The following is an 11,077-nucleotide window of genomic DNA, read 5'->3' on the forward strand; positions in this document are numbered from 1 at the left end:
CTTGATGTCAACAATGCGTTCCTTCAAGAAGGGCTTGATGAAGAAGTGTACATGAGATTTCCTGCTGGATTGGTCTCTCCTTATCCTGATCATGTTTATCGTCTTTGAAAATCGTTGTATGGCCTTAAACACGCCTCACATCAGTGGTATGCTCGCCTATCTTCTGCTTTGGGTACGATAGGATTCACTGCTTTGCTCAATGATTATTCCCTCTTCTTCAAAGTAACAGGGGATTTGGTAACAATTCTCGCAGTCTATGTCGATGATGTTTTGCTCACTGGAAACAACAAACGAGAATTGATGAGCTAAAGGATTTTTTGAACAATGAATTTCAAATTGAAGACTTGGGTGAAGCTCATTATTTTTAAGGGATGGAATTAATTAGAGAAAATGGGGGTTTAGTGATTACCCAATGCAAGTTTGCTTTGAAATTGCTCTCTGAATTCGGATGTGTAGATCCTCGACCAGTTTCTACACCTTTGGATCCCACTATTAAGCTCTCCTCCGATTGTGGTACCCCACTTCCAGACCATTACTCTACTCTATGCGTCGTCTGGTGGCCGAAATCACTTGGGTCATTCGTCTCCTCCAAGATTTGACCATTGAACCTTCTTTGCCGGTGCCTCTTCATTGTGACAGCCAAGTGGCGATTCACATTGCTAAAAATCCTGCCTTTCACGAATGAACCAAGCATATAAAGGTTTATTGTCACTTCGTTCGTGAAAAACTTTTCGACGGATTGATTTCTTTATCCTTTGTTCCTTCCTCCTCAAAGTTGGCAGATCTTTTTACTAAGGCTCTTGCTGGGCCTCTTCTTTGCCGATCTTTATTGTTCAAGTTGAATGTCCGATCACCGGCCATCAACTTGAGGGGGGTGTTCCCGGAGAACATCGCGCCGATAATATTGATGTCGATACAGATGGAACAAAGAGAAGTACACGTTTGGCTACAAATGAAAGACCTAAAAGTGGTTTGAAGACAAAGGCACATTTTATCTCATCTCTAAAGAAGACACGTGGAGAAAGCTCAACCCTTGATCCTGGAGATGATAGATTAAACATCAGCCATCCAATTATTACCAATTTTACTGTTGTAAATACACCTTCTAGATTTCTCTAGCACATGTAGAATCTAATGAGCTACACAAGTAGTTACATATTGTTAGCCTTAGGCCAATAGGAAACTAGACAGATTTTATTACTTTTATACTTGTATAAATACATTGGTACAATGAATAGAAAATACACAAAAAATTCTCCATACAATTTTGCTTTTTCTACTTTGAAATCTTTCATGGCTTTGATCCTCTCACCATAACAAACATTCACTTCCATGAATTTCAATCACCTTCTTTTGAAACTCCCCTGCCTAATCCTAATGCTTCAAACAAATATCCAAACCTGCTAATGCCTTCATTCTACGCGACATTCCATCTCCGCGAGCTAGTTTGCACTCTAGTACGCGAACTTTTAAGCAAGAATCATAAGAAAGTGGTTGTTCTTTATGATAATTTGATGAATTGGGTGGTCCAAGATTTGCCTGAAATGCCAAATACCATGTTTTATTCTTTCAATAGTACTTCAAGTTTCATGACATATTCATTTTTACAGGAATTCAAAGGAAAACCTGTTCTACCTGGAAGTGAACATTATGAGGATATACCATCAATTTTAGATTGCTTTCCTACATGGTTTTGGGAACTTTTGAAGATACAAGAATAATTTGATGGGAAGATCAGTTGTGGTGAACTTAACAATTCGTCGCGACTAACAGAAAGTTTGTACCTTGATTTAATGGCTAAAGAATATAATGGATTGAAGCAATGGGTTATAGGTCCATTCAATCTGTTAGAGCCAAAGAGACAAGCAAAGGTTCCAACAAACGCCACGAGTCCCTCCATTGTCTTGACAAACTCAATTATTTTTGTGTCATTTGGTACGACTACTTCGTTGTGTGATGAAGAGGTCAAAGAACTTGCAATGGATATGAAGAAAGAATAAACGAATGAGGGATTACAGTAAGAGATTGGGCACCCCAATTGGAAATTTTAGCACATAGTACAACAACGGTTTTATGAGTCATTGCGGATGGAATTCGTGTATGGAGAGTATTTCCTTTGGAGTTCATATAGCAGCTTGACCAATGCATTCAGATCAGCCAAGGAATTCTCAACTTGTAACAAAGTATTTAAAAATTGGACTAACTGTTAGGCCATGGACGTGTCGAGGTGAACTTGTTACATAAAAAATGATTGAAAATGCTGTAAAAAATTTGATGGCTTCAGCAGAAGGAGATGAGATGAGGAAAAGAGTAGCAGATTTGAGTAATGCTATCAAAACTTCAGTTAAGAATGATGGCATAAACCGTGCTGATATGGAGTCATTCATCGCTCATATTACTCATTGAAAATAGATTTATCAGTACAATATCTATATGAAACTATAAGAATTAATACTTTATTAAGATGGTATAATATATGAATTTATATCAATAGTCTATTAAGTATATCATATGACTAGGAGGTCACAAGTTCGATCCAGGAAAACAGTCTCTTGAAGAAATGCAGGGTAAGGCTGCGTACAATAGACCCTTATGGTCCGCCCATCTTCGGACCCCACGCATAGCGGAATCTTAATGCACCGGACTGCCCTAGTCTATTAAGTATGCAGTATCATGGCTATTTTCAAGTTCCAAGCTGAGGGAACTTGATGGAAACTAAGGGTCCACCAAACTATATAAAGAACCACGTTCTCTATTAGTTCCCACAGAAAATACGCGCACTGCAGTAAGTAAATGACACAATGGAGTTTTACGTGAAAAAATCCCAGCTCATGCGATTAAAAATCACGACCTACCCTTGTAGGATTTCAACTCCACTACTGAGCAAACTTTAGATTACAAACTATTGTACCTAGGAATTAACATCTTAATCACTCACTAACTTGTAACAACTCTATTAAAAGCCACTTTATAATAACTCTATTATAATGACCTTTAATTCGACTGACTCTAGTCAATACACAAATACAAAGGTTTATGATTTACAAAGATTTCCTACACAATGCTTCTAACTAAGCTAAGTAGGAATTACGAGTAGAGTGCTTTAACAAAGGTGCAACACAACTAAGGACATGTAATAACTTGATACAGGGAACTGGTCAGTTGTTATGTTGTTCTTTGTTCTTGATGCCCTTGAGAGTCACTTGCCAGATTGATAGATCACTTGAAAGAATGCTTGATTGGTTCTTGACGTGCAAGTGTTTTGTTTTACCTTTGCTTGATGTTAATAATTCATTTGTGACATCCCTTGAATGATGCAAACAAGTTAGCTAAAGGGCATTCCCCATAAAGTCGACTGCTGCACTATTTTTGCATTGTAGCGTGTGCAGGCAGCAACTTTACAGCTGGAGGTTGACTTGTATAGTCACCACGGGAATTGGTAGCTATCTGTTCCCTCTGTTGTTCCTTTGACTCTAAAGATTTGAACCGCATCCCAAATTGGAAACTTGTTGATCTTAAGTACTTGAGGATGTGTACTAGGTTCCTTATCTGGTTCTTACAAATAAGTTTGTTAGATCATCAAAACATAGATGGGATACTTATATAACCTATCAATTTCCCCCTTTTTGATGATGACAAACTTATAATTTAAATTCCCCCTAAGAACCAGAATGACATTCCCATTTCCTATATTCCCCGTGAATCTGTTTCCCATCATGTTTCCCCGCAATTATTTCCCCCCCTTTTGGCATCATAAAAAGATCAGTAGCAAGGCATGACTAAAAACATGACTAAAAATAGTACAGAAGAGCAAGGCATACACAACAAAAGGAGGAACCTTTCATTAATATTTGGATATTAAGCAGGGAGAAGTTCCATTGTTTCTAACACATTCACAAAATAAAAACAGCAAAAACAAAAGTACCAGTCATAAACATCATCGCACAAAACAGAAGACAGACACTAAGAATCTTGACACTTGGGAAGGGGACACTATTTAGGGAGAACTGAAAGAGGAAGGCCCAGATGAAGAAGCAAGGGTTCTAAGAAGGATGTCCATTTGAGCATTAGCTAACACCTGCTCGTTGAGAAGCCTCTCCTTCAGGTCCTTAACCTGTTTCCTGAGGTCAACATTCTCCTTTGCCAGGTGGGCAACCTCTGTGCTTTGAGAGCTGCTGGAACCAGGTGCCTCCTGAACCTTACTTAGCCGACCTTCGAGAATGGAATTCCTTGCCTTTAGCTTACTTATTTCTTTAGTGGCACTCTTCTGAGCGTTAATCATCTGAGAGATAGTAGAAGTGCCGCCAACCCCTCCACTCTTATCAATGAACTCACATTCCTCGAGGGTGGCCTTGGAGAAGGTTTGCTTATGAGTACCCACTTTAGCTTTTCCCAAAGGGACTTTGAAGAATTCAAAGACCTTAGTGAGGAGGAACCTGCAAGGCAGCCCATGACTACTATCCTTGAATTCTGCCACCTTCTGCATGTGCTCTATCATGATTCCAGACATGTTTATAGTTGTGTAGCTAGCCAGTGCTTCCATGAGAACCAGGTCTGCTCGTAATGTAATGGACCGTCTTTCTGCACAAGGGAGAAGAACCTTGTTCACCAATTCGAACAGCAGTTGGTACACTGGAAGGAGGGCATCTTGTGTACGCATTCCCCGTGTTATATGGCCTTGTCCTTCACGATGGCATTTCTAAAGTTAGAAGAGCAGGTTCCCTCAACAGAAGACATACCATCAGTAGGCACCCCCAAAATAGTTCCCAGAACAGCAGTATCCATCACAAAATAAACACCATTCATCATCATACAAATATGATCATCCTCAACTGCAAAGAATTCGACATAAAAACTGTGCACCTCTTCCTCATAAACTTTAGGACGGTCACTTATGAACAGATGTGTCCACTGTTGGTTTTCACAGATTTCCACCAATCGGCACATTACGGTCATATCCAGAATATCAGGGGCAAATGTACTGCCCCACAACACCTTTTGGTTTTTCAATTTTTCCTTGTCAGCATCCTGGTTATCACCAACCTTGGTCTTTTTGGAGGAACCAGGTTCCTCACTGGCATCGGCCTTCCTTTTCACTGATTTTGTAGCACTTTTTCCTTTTTTTTTGCAGATTTCCTGGAGATCTTCTTAGCAGACTCCTCAGCCACGTTTTCACAGGACTGCTAAACCACTTTCTCACTCTCTTTCTCACCAGATTTTCACCCTCAACTCTTCTCAACTCCTTTTCACTCACAGATGACTCCTTTTTAAACTTTGGAATGGTAAGGCTTTTTGAGGACTTACGAACCAGGGAATCAGGTTCCTCTTCTACCTCATCATCAACATTCACGACTAGCGTAGGAGGCACTACCTTCTCATAGAAACCCTTTCCATATTTCACCAATCTCCTCTTTTTCTTTTCCTTTTTGTTTTTCCTTAAAACTGATTCAAGTTATTCATTCTTTTGCAACCTCGTGATAGGTCTCTTAGACGTTGACCCCTAGGGAGGTGCCTTTCTACTCCTAGAACTAATAAAGCTTGCTAGAGACACATTATCATAATCTTCTTCTTTACTATCCTCCTTCTCCTCCTCAGACAGAGATTACATCTCAAGAACAACAATTGTTAATGGCTCAGCATAGAAATGAGGAGAGGGGGCGGGATCAGTACTGACTTGGGGTTCTTGTGAAGAACTGGGGGTCTTATCCCAATTAGAACCAAATTGCTCCTTTTGGGTGGAGGGATCAGGTTCCTCAATTGGTTCCATAGTAGTACTGTTAGGTGCCAAGGTTTCGACAGGCACCAGTTCCCTACCCTCGACCTCTGCACCATTTTCCCCCTCCTTAGACTCAGACACACCATCACCACCCCCAATATCACTTCCCTCAGCAACTATTAACAACATATTTTCTATGGCCTCTTGTTCTTATAACCGGATGGTAAATTCAAAAGTAGGAAGAGTATTACCTGTAGAACCGAGGCCAGGGGCTATCAATGTCGATTCAGTAGGGATATGACCCACATCTTGTTCTTTGGCAGGGCTTTCTTCCACAGGTAGACTAGAAATTTTTGGACTTTCTTCTCCTTCAACTGTATCCTCATCGACCATTTCTTCAGGCAAGGCAGAAGGAGAGGTCACAGCCACAAGCTCTTTTGGGAGTCGAAGTTTTGCAACTCCGATGAGAACTAGTACTCGATTGGGTTGGAGAGGGGAAGTAGAGGGTGGTTGGAATTCTGGCTTAAGGTTTGGACTAGTTGGAGTGGAGAGTGTGGGCTCTATCACTAACGTTTCAACGGATGAAGACACAGTGGGGATGACGCTTGGAACATTTTATGTTTCCAGGTTTTCAGACATGGTAGAGTGCAGTGAGTTGAAGAAGAGAGCGTTTGTTTTGAAGAAGGAAAAAGAGGAATTTTGGTTTTTTTGATGTGAACAGTGGTGAAAGTGATTGCGAGTGGATTTATTTAAGTGGAGGGGGGGGGGGGGGTGAGGAAACAGTTAGGAATAGGTGGCAATTTGGGTAGTCAGGTCGCTTCATAAAGGGCCGAGACACTTGCATTCAAAAAAAGCGGGAAAGAAAAGAAACTGACAATCTAATGACGTGGCACCATTTCAGTCGTTTAAAAATTTGTGCATGAGAGTACAGAGGAACTACTAACCTGTGTCGACGGAACCAGGTTCCCTGACAGATTTTGCAAATGTAAGCCTCATCCTTTGACCAACGTGCAATGCATTAACTTCTTGTTTGCTCTGTAATCGTCATGCGCGTCTATCTGTAACGGTACAAAGATGAGTTAGACTTTGCCAGAAAATAGTTTTTAGCTATTTTACTTGTACATTTCTTTCGTAGCCAATCATCGAGGGACCAGGTCCTCAACTTGAATTCATCAACCCTAGTGCCAAGCGATTCCTTTCAAAGTGCTTTCTACTCAGTGCTTTGGTGAATATGTCTTGATTTGATCTTCTGTGCTGCAAAATATCATACAGATGATCCCCTTTTCAACATTGTCTCTGAGAAAATGATGTCGCACATCAATGTGCTTTGTTCTCTTATGTTGAGAGCACTGGTATTGTCACATAGTAAGGGCAGGCAATCAGAAAGCACACTAAAATCTTCCACTTGCTGTTTAATCCATAACAGTTGGGCACAATAAGATGCAGCCGCCACATATTCAACTTCTGCAGTTGAGAGGTCCACTGAGTTTTGTTTTCTTGTACCCCATGAAATCAGACATGAACCCAGCAAATGTTCCATGCCAGAAGTGTTTTTCCTATCCACCAGATACCCACCATAGTCAGCATCGGCATACCCAATTAAATCAAAATTGTCTCCTATGGGACAGTAAAGAACCAGGTTCTGTGTCCCTTTGAGATATCTCAGGATTCTCTTGGCTGCCTTCAGATGAGATTCCTTTGGATAGGATTGAAACCTGGCGCAAAGACCCACACTAAAAATAATATCTGGTCTGCTTGTTGTGAGATATAGGAGTGACCCTATGATACCTCTATACATGGTCTCATTCACAGGGGAACCAGGTTCATCCATGTCCAGACGAGTGGCTGTGGCAATGGGAGTATCAATGATTTTTTATCCTTCCATGTCAAATCTCTTCAGTAGCTCCTTCATGTACTTCTATTGACTTATCATTGTCCCCTTGGGAGTTCGCTTTACTTGTAAACACAAGACAAAATTTAGTTCTCCCATCATGCTCATTTCAAACTCACTCCTCATGAGTTTTACAAATTCCTCACACGGAGAGTCATTTGTTGCTCCAAAAATGATGTCATCAACATAGATTTGCACAATGAGCAGGTTCCTCCCTTATTTCTTCACAAAAGGGGTGTTGTCAATTTTTCCTCTTGTAAAATCATTTTCTAGAAATTTTTTTGACAACCTTACATACCAAGCGCGAGGAGCATGCTTTAGCCCATACAAAGCCTTGTCAAGTTTAAAGACGTGCTCAGGATGCTCATGATTCTCAAATACAGGTGATTGCTTGATGAAGACCTCTTCCTTTAGAAAACCATTCAGAAATGCACTTTTGACATCTATTTGGAACAATTTGAATTCCATATGAGATTCAAAGGCAATGAGAATTCTGATTGTCTCCATTCGAGCAACTGGAGTAAAAGTTTCATCATAGTCAGTCTCTTCTTCCTGATTGTAGCCTTGAACTACTAGCCTTGCCTTGTTCCTTTTTGTGTTTCCAAACTCATCAAGTTTGTTTCTGAATACCCACTTGGTCCCTATAATAGTTCGATCAGCTGGTCGTGGAACCAGGTGCCATACGTTGTTCCTCTCAAATTGATGGAGCTTTTCTTGCATAACTGTAATCTGGTATGCATCTTTCAATTCTTCCTTGATATTTTTGGGCTCTATTTGTGAGAGAAAGGCTGAGAAGGCAAGTGAGTTTCTTGACTTTGATCTGGTTTGAATTCCTGAATCAAGAGGAGTGATTACATTTTTAAGAGGGTGTGAACTTTTATGTTTCCAGTTAGACACATGAGTCTCATTGTTAGAAGATCCAGGTATTTCTAACTGTGATCCTTGGCTTCTTCTCATCTCAGCATGTGGGGTGCCTTGGACAGCATCGACAACTCTGTTCTCTGCTTCAATTATTGTGATTAAGGGACCGGGTTCATTTCCATCAATTGGAGATATGGTTGCACCTTTCTCATTTGATTCCTCGACGTGGATCATCATATCAACCTTTCCATTTGCCATGTCAATGACTTCACCAGGTACAATCGACTGTTCTCCGTCTTGATCATTTGTATCATTCAAATCCTTTTCGCATGAGTGATGAGATTCATTAAAGATCACATGTATGCTTTTATCAACACATTGAGTTTTTTTTGCTGTATACTTTGTAGGCTTTGCTTTGTGATGAATAGCTCAGAAAGATTCCTTCATCGCTTTTGGCATCGAATTTACCAAGTGCTTACTTGCCATTGTTGAGGACAAAACATTTACAACCAAATGTCCTTAAATGTGTCAGCTTGGGCTTCCTTCCATTCAACATTTCGTATGGCGTTTTGTTCAGAAGGGACCTGATCATGCACCTATTCACCAAGTAGCATGCACTGTTGACGGCTTCTGCCCATAAACCTTTTGCAATGCCACTGTCAATAAACATTGTTCTCGCCATGTCTCAAGAATCCTATTCTTCCTCTCCACAACACCATTTTGTTAAGGTATTCTTGGAGCTAAAAAAATTTCAGTGATGCCACTTTCAGCACAAAATTCGTCGAATTTGGCATTATCATATTCTGTCCCATGGTCAAACCTGATACATACTACATTATGGCTCATTTTCACCTGGATCTTCTTCACAAATGCCACAAACACTTGAAAGGTTTCATTCTTGGTTCTGAGAAACAGAGTCCAGGTGAATCTGGAATAATCGTCCACAATAACGAAGATGTACTTCTTTCCTCCTCTACTTGGCACCCTCATAGGTCCACATAGATCCATATGGAGGAGATCAAGTGGCCTTAATACTAACTTCCTTTTTGGGCTTGAAAGAGGATCTGACTTGCTTTCCTTTTACACATGCATCACACACCTTGTGATCCTTGAAGCTTGACTTGGGCAGACCATGAACCAGGTCCTTCTTGGCCAATTTGTTCAGCAACGTAAAACTTGCATGACCCAGCCTTCTATGCCATAGTTCAGCATCATCATCAACAACACTCAGACAGCTGGGATCCCCATTTTGCAAGGACTCAAAGTCAGCAACGTAGATATTTTTGTATCTTTTGGCCACTAACACCACTTCACCAGTCACAAGATTAGTGACAATACATACCTTGGATACAAATTCAACTTTGTTTCTCTTATCACAGATTTGGGAAATACTTAGCAAGTTGTACTTCAACCCGTTTATGTAGTACATATTTTTAATTGAGTGAGAGAGAGACTTTCCAAACCTACCAACTCCTAGAATGTATCCCGTCTTGCCATTTCCAAAGGATACACTCCCTTCATGCAGGGCATTCAGTGAAAGGAAATCATATGTACTTCCAATCATGTGCTTCGAGCAGCCGCTATCCATGTACCATTGTTGGCTACTCCCTTTCACTGCTCCCTGCACAAGGAAATCAAAAGTTAGACTTAGGAACCAAAACAAGTTTGGGTCCCTTGCAATGAGGAAAGGGGTGAATAAGGGCTCTTTTGGTCCAAGCAGGCATCACACATTTTTTATATGAAGGACCTGGTTCCCTAGCAGTAGTTACATTTTCAGCGAAAACATTGTTTTTCTGTTGAGACTGAAATCTGGCCTTACAGGTTTTCTTAAAGTGCCCAGTGTTACCACAGTGAGTGCAGAGCCAGTTATCAGGTGCAGTAACGTACTTGCTATGAGGATTGTAGGGAGTCTTTTCCCTTTGAAACCCGATTCCCTGCCTGTTTCCCCCATTGTTTGTATACATAGCAGTGATTGCATCAGAGGACCAGGTCCATTTAAGAGATTTTTCTAGTCCGCTCTTCACTTTGCCTAGTTCTTCCTGAAGTTGTCTATTTTCTCAAGCTCAGCACACAGACTAGATTTCACTGATTTTAACTTATTTTCAAGCTTAAGGTGTGCCTTACTTGCAACTTCCTTTCCTTTTTGAGCGTTCACAGGCCTACTCTCCCTTTTTAGTTCCCCAATTGTTTCCTTTGGGTCAACAACCACTATAATAGGTCATTTCTCTCATGCTCAATGTTAGCAGCCCTCTCACTTAAAACTTCTTTATACTTTTTAACACACTCAATGGTCTCTTTTGGATCGACCACAACAACCACTAGATCATCTCTCTCATGTTCTATGTTTGCAATTTTTTCAGTTAAGGCATCTTTTAATTTCTTCAGACTCTCAATGGTTTCCTTTAAGTCTACCACAACGACTACTAGATCATCTCTCGACTGTTATGCTTCTCCTAGTTCCATAGTTAATGCATTTATATCATTTATAAGACTATGATAAACATCAATTAAAATAGTTGCCAAAGACATAAGTTTTTTCGGAGAATAAGACTTTAGATTTCTTTGAACATCTAGATAGTTTACCTCATCATCATCGTCGCCATTTTCAT

At 40.4% G+C, this 11,077-nt stretch overlaps 1 pseudogene; it reads left to right on the forward strand.

The window, feature by feature from the left end:
- Nucleotides 1-371: 371 nt before the first annotated feature.
- LOC109221760 lies at nucleotides 372-2,406 on the forward strand (annotated as a pseudogene).
- The last annotated feature ends 8,671 nt before the right edge of the window (nucleotides 2,407-11,077 follow it).

This window comes from Nicotiana attenuata, unplaced genomic scaffold, assembly GCF_001879085.1.
Source record: "Nicotiana attenuata strain UT unplaced genomic scaffold, NIATTr2, whole genome shotgun sequence".
NCBI classification, from domain to species: domain Eukaryota; kingdom Viridiplantae; phylum Streptophyta; class Magnoliopsida; order Solanales; family Solanaceae; genus Nicotiana; species Nicotiana attenuata.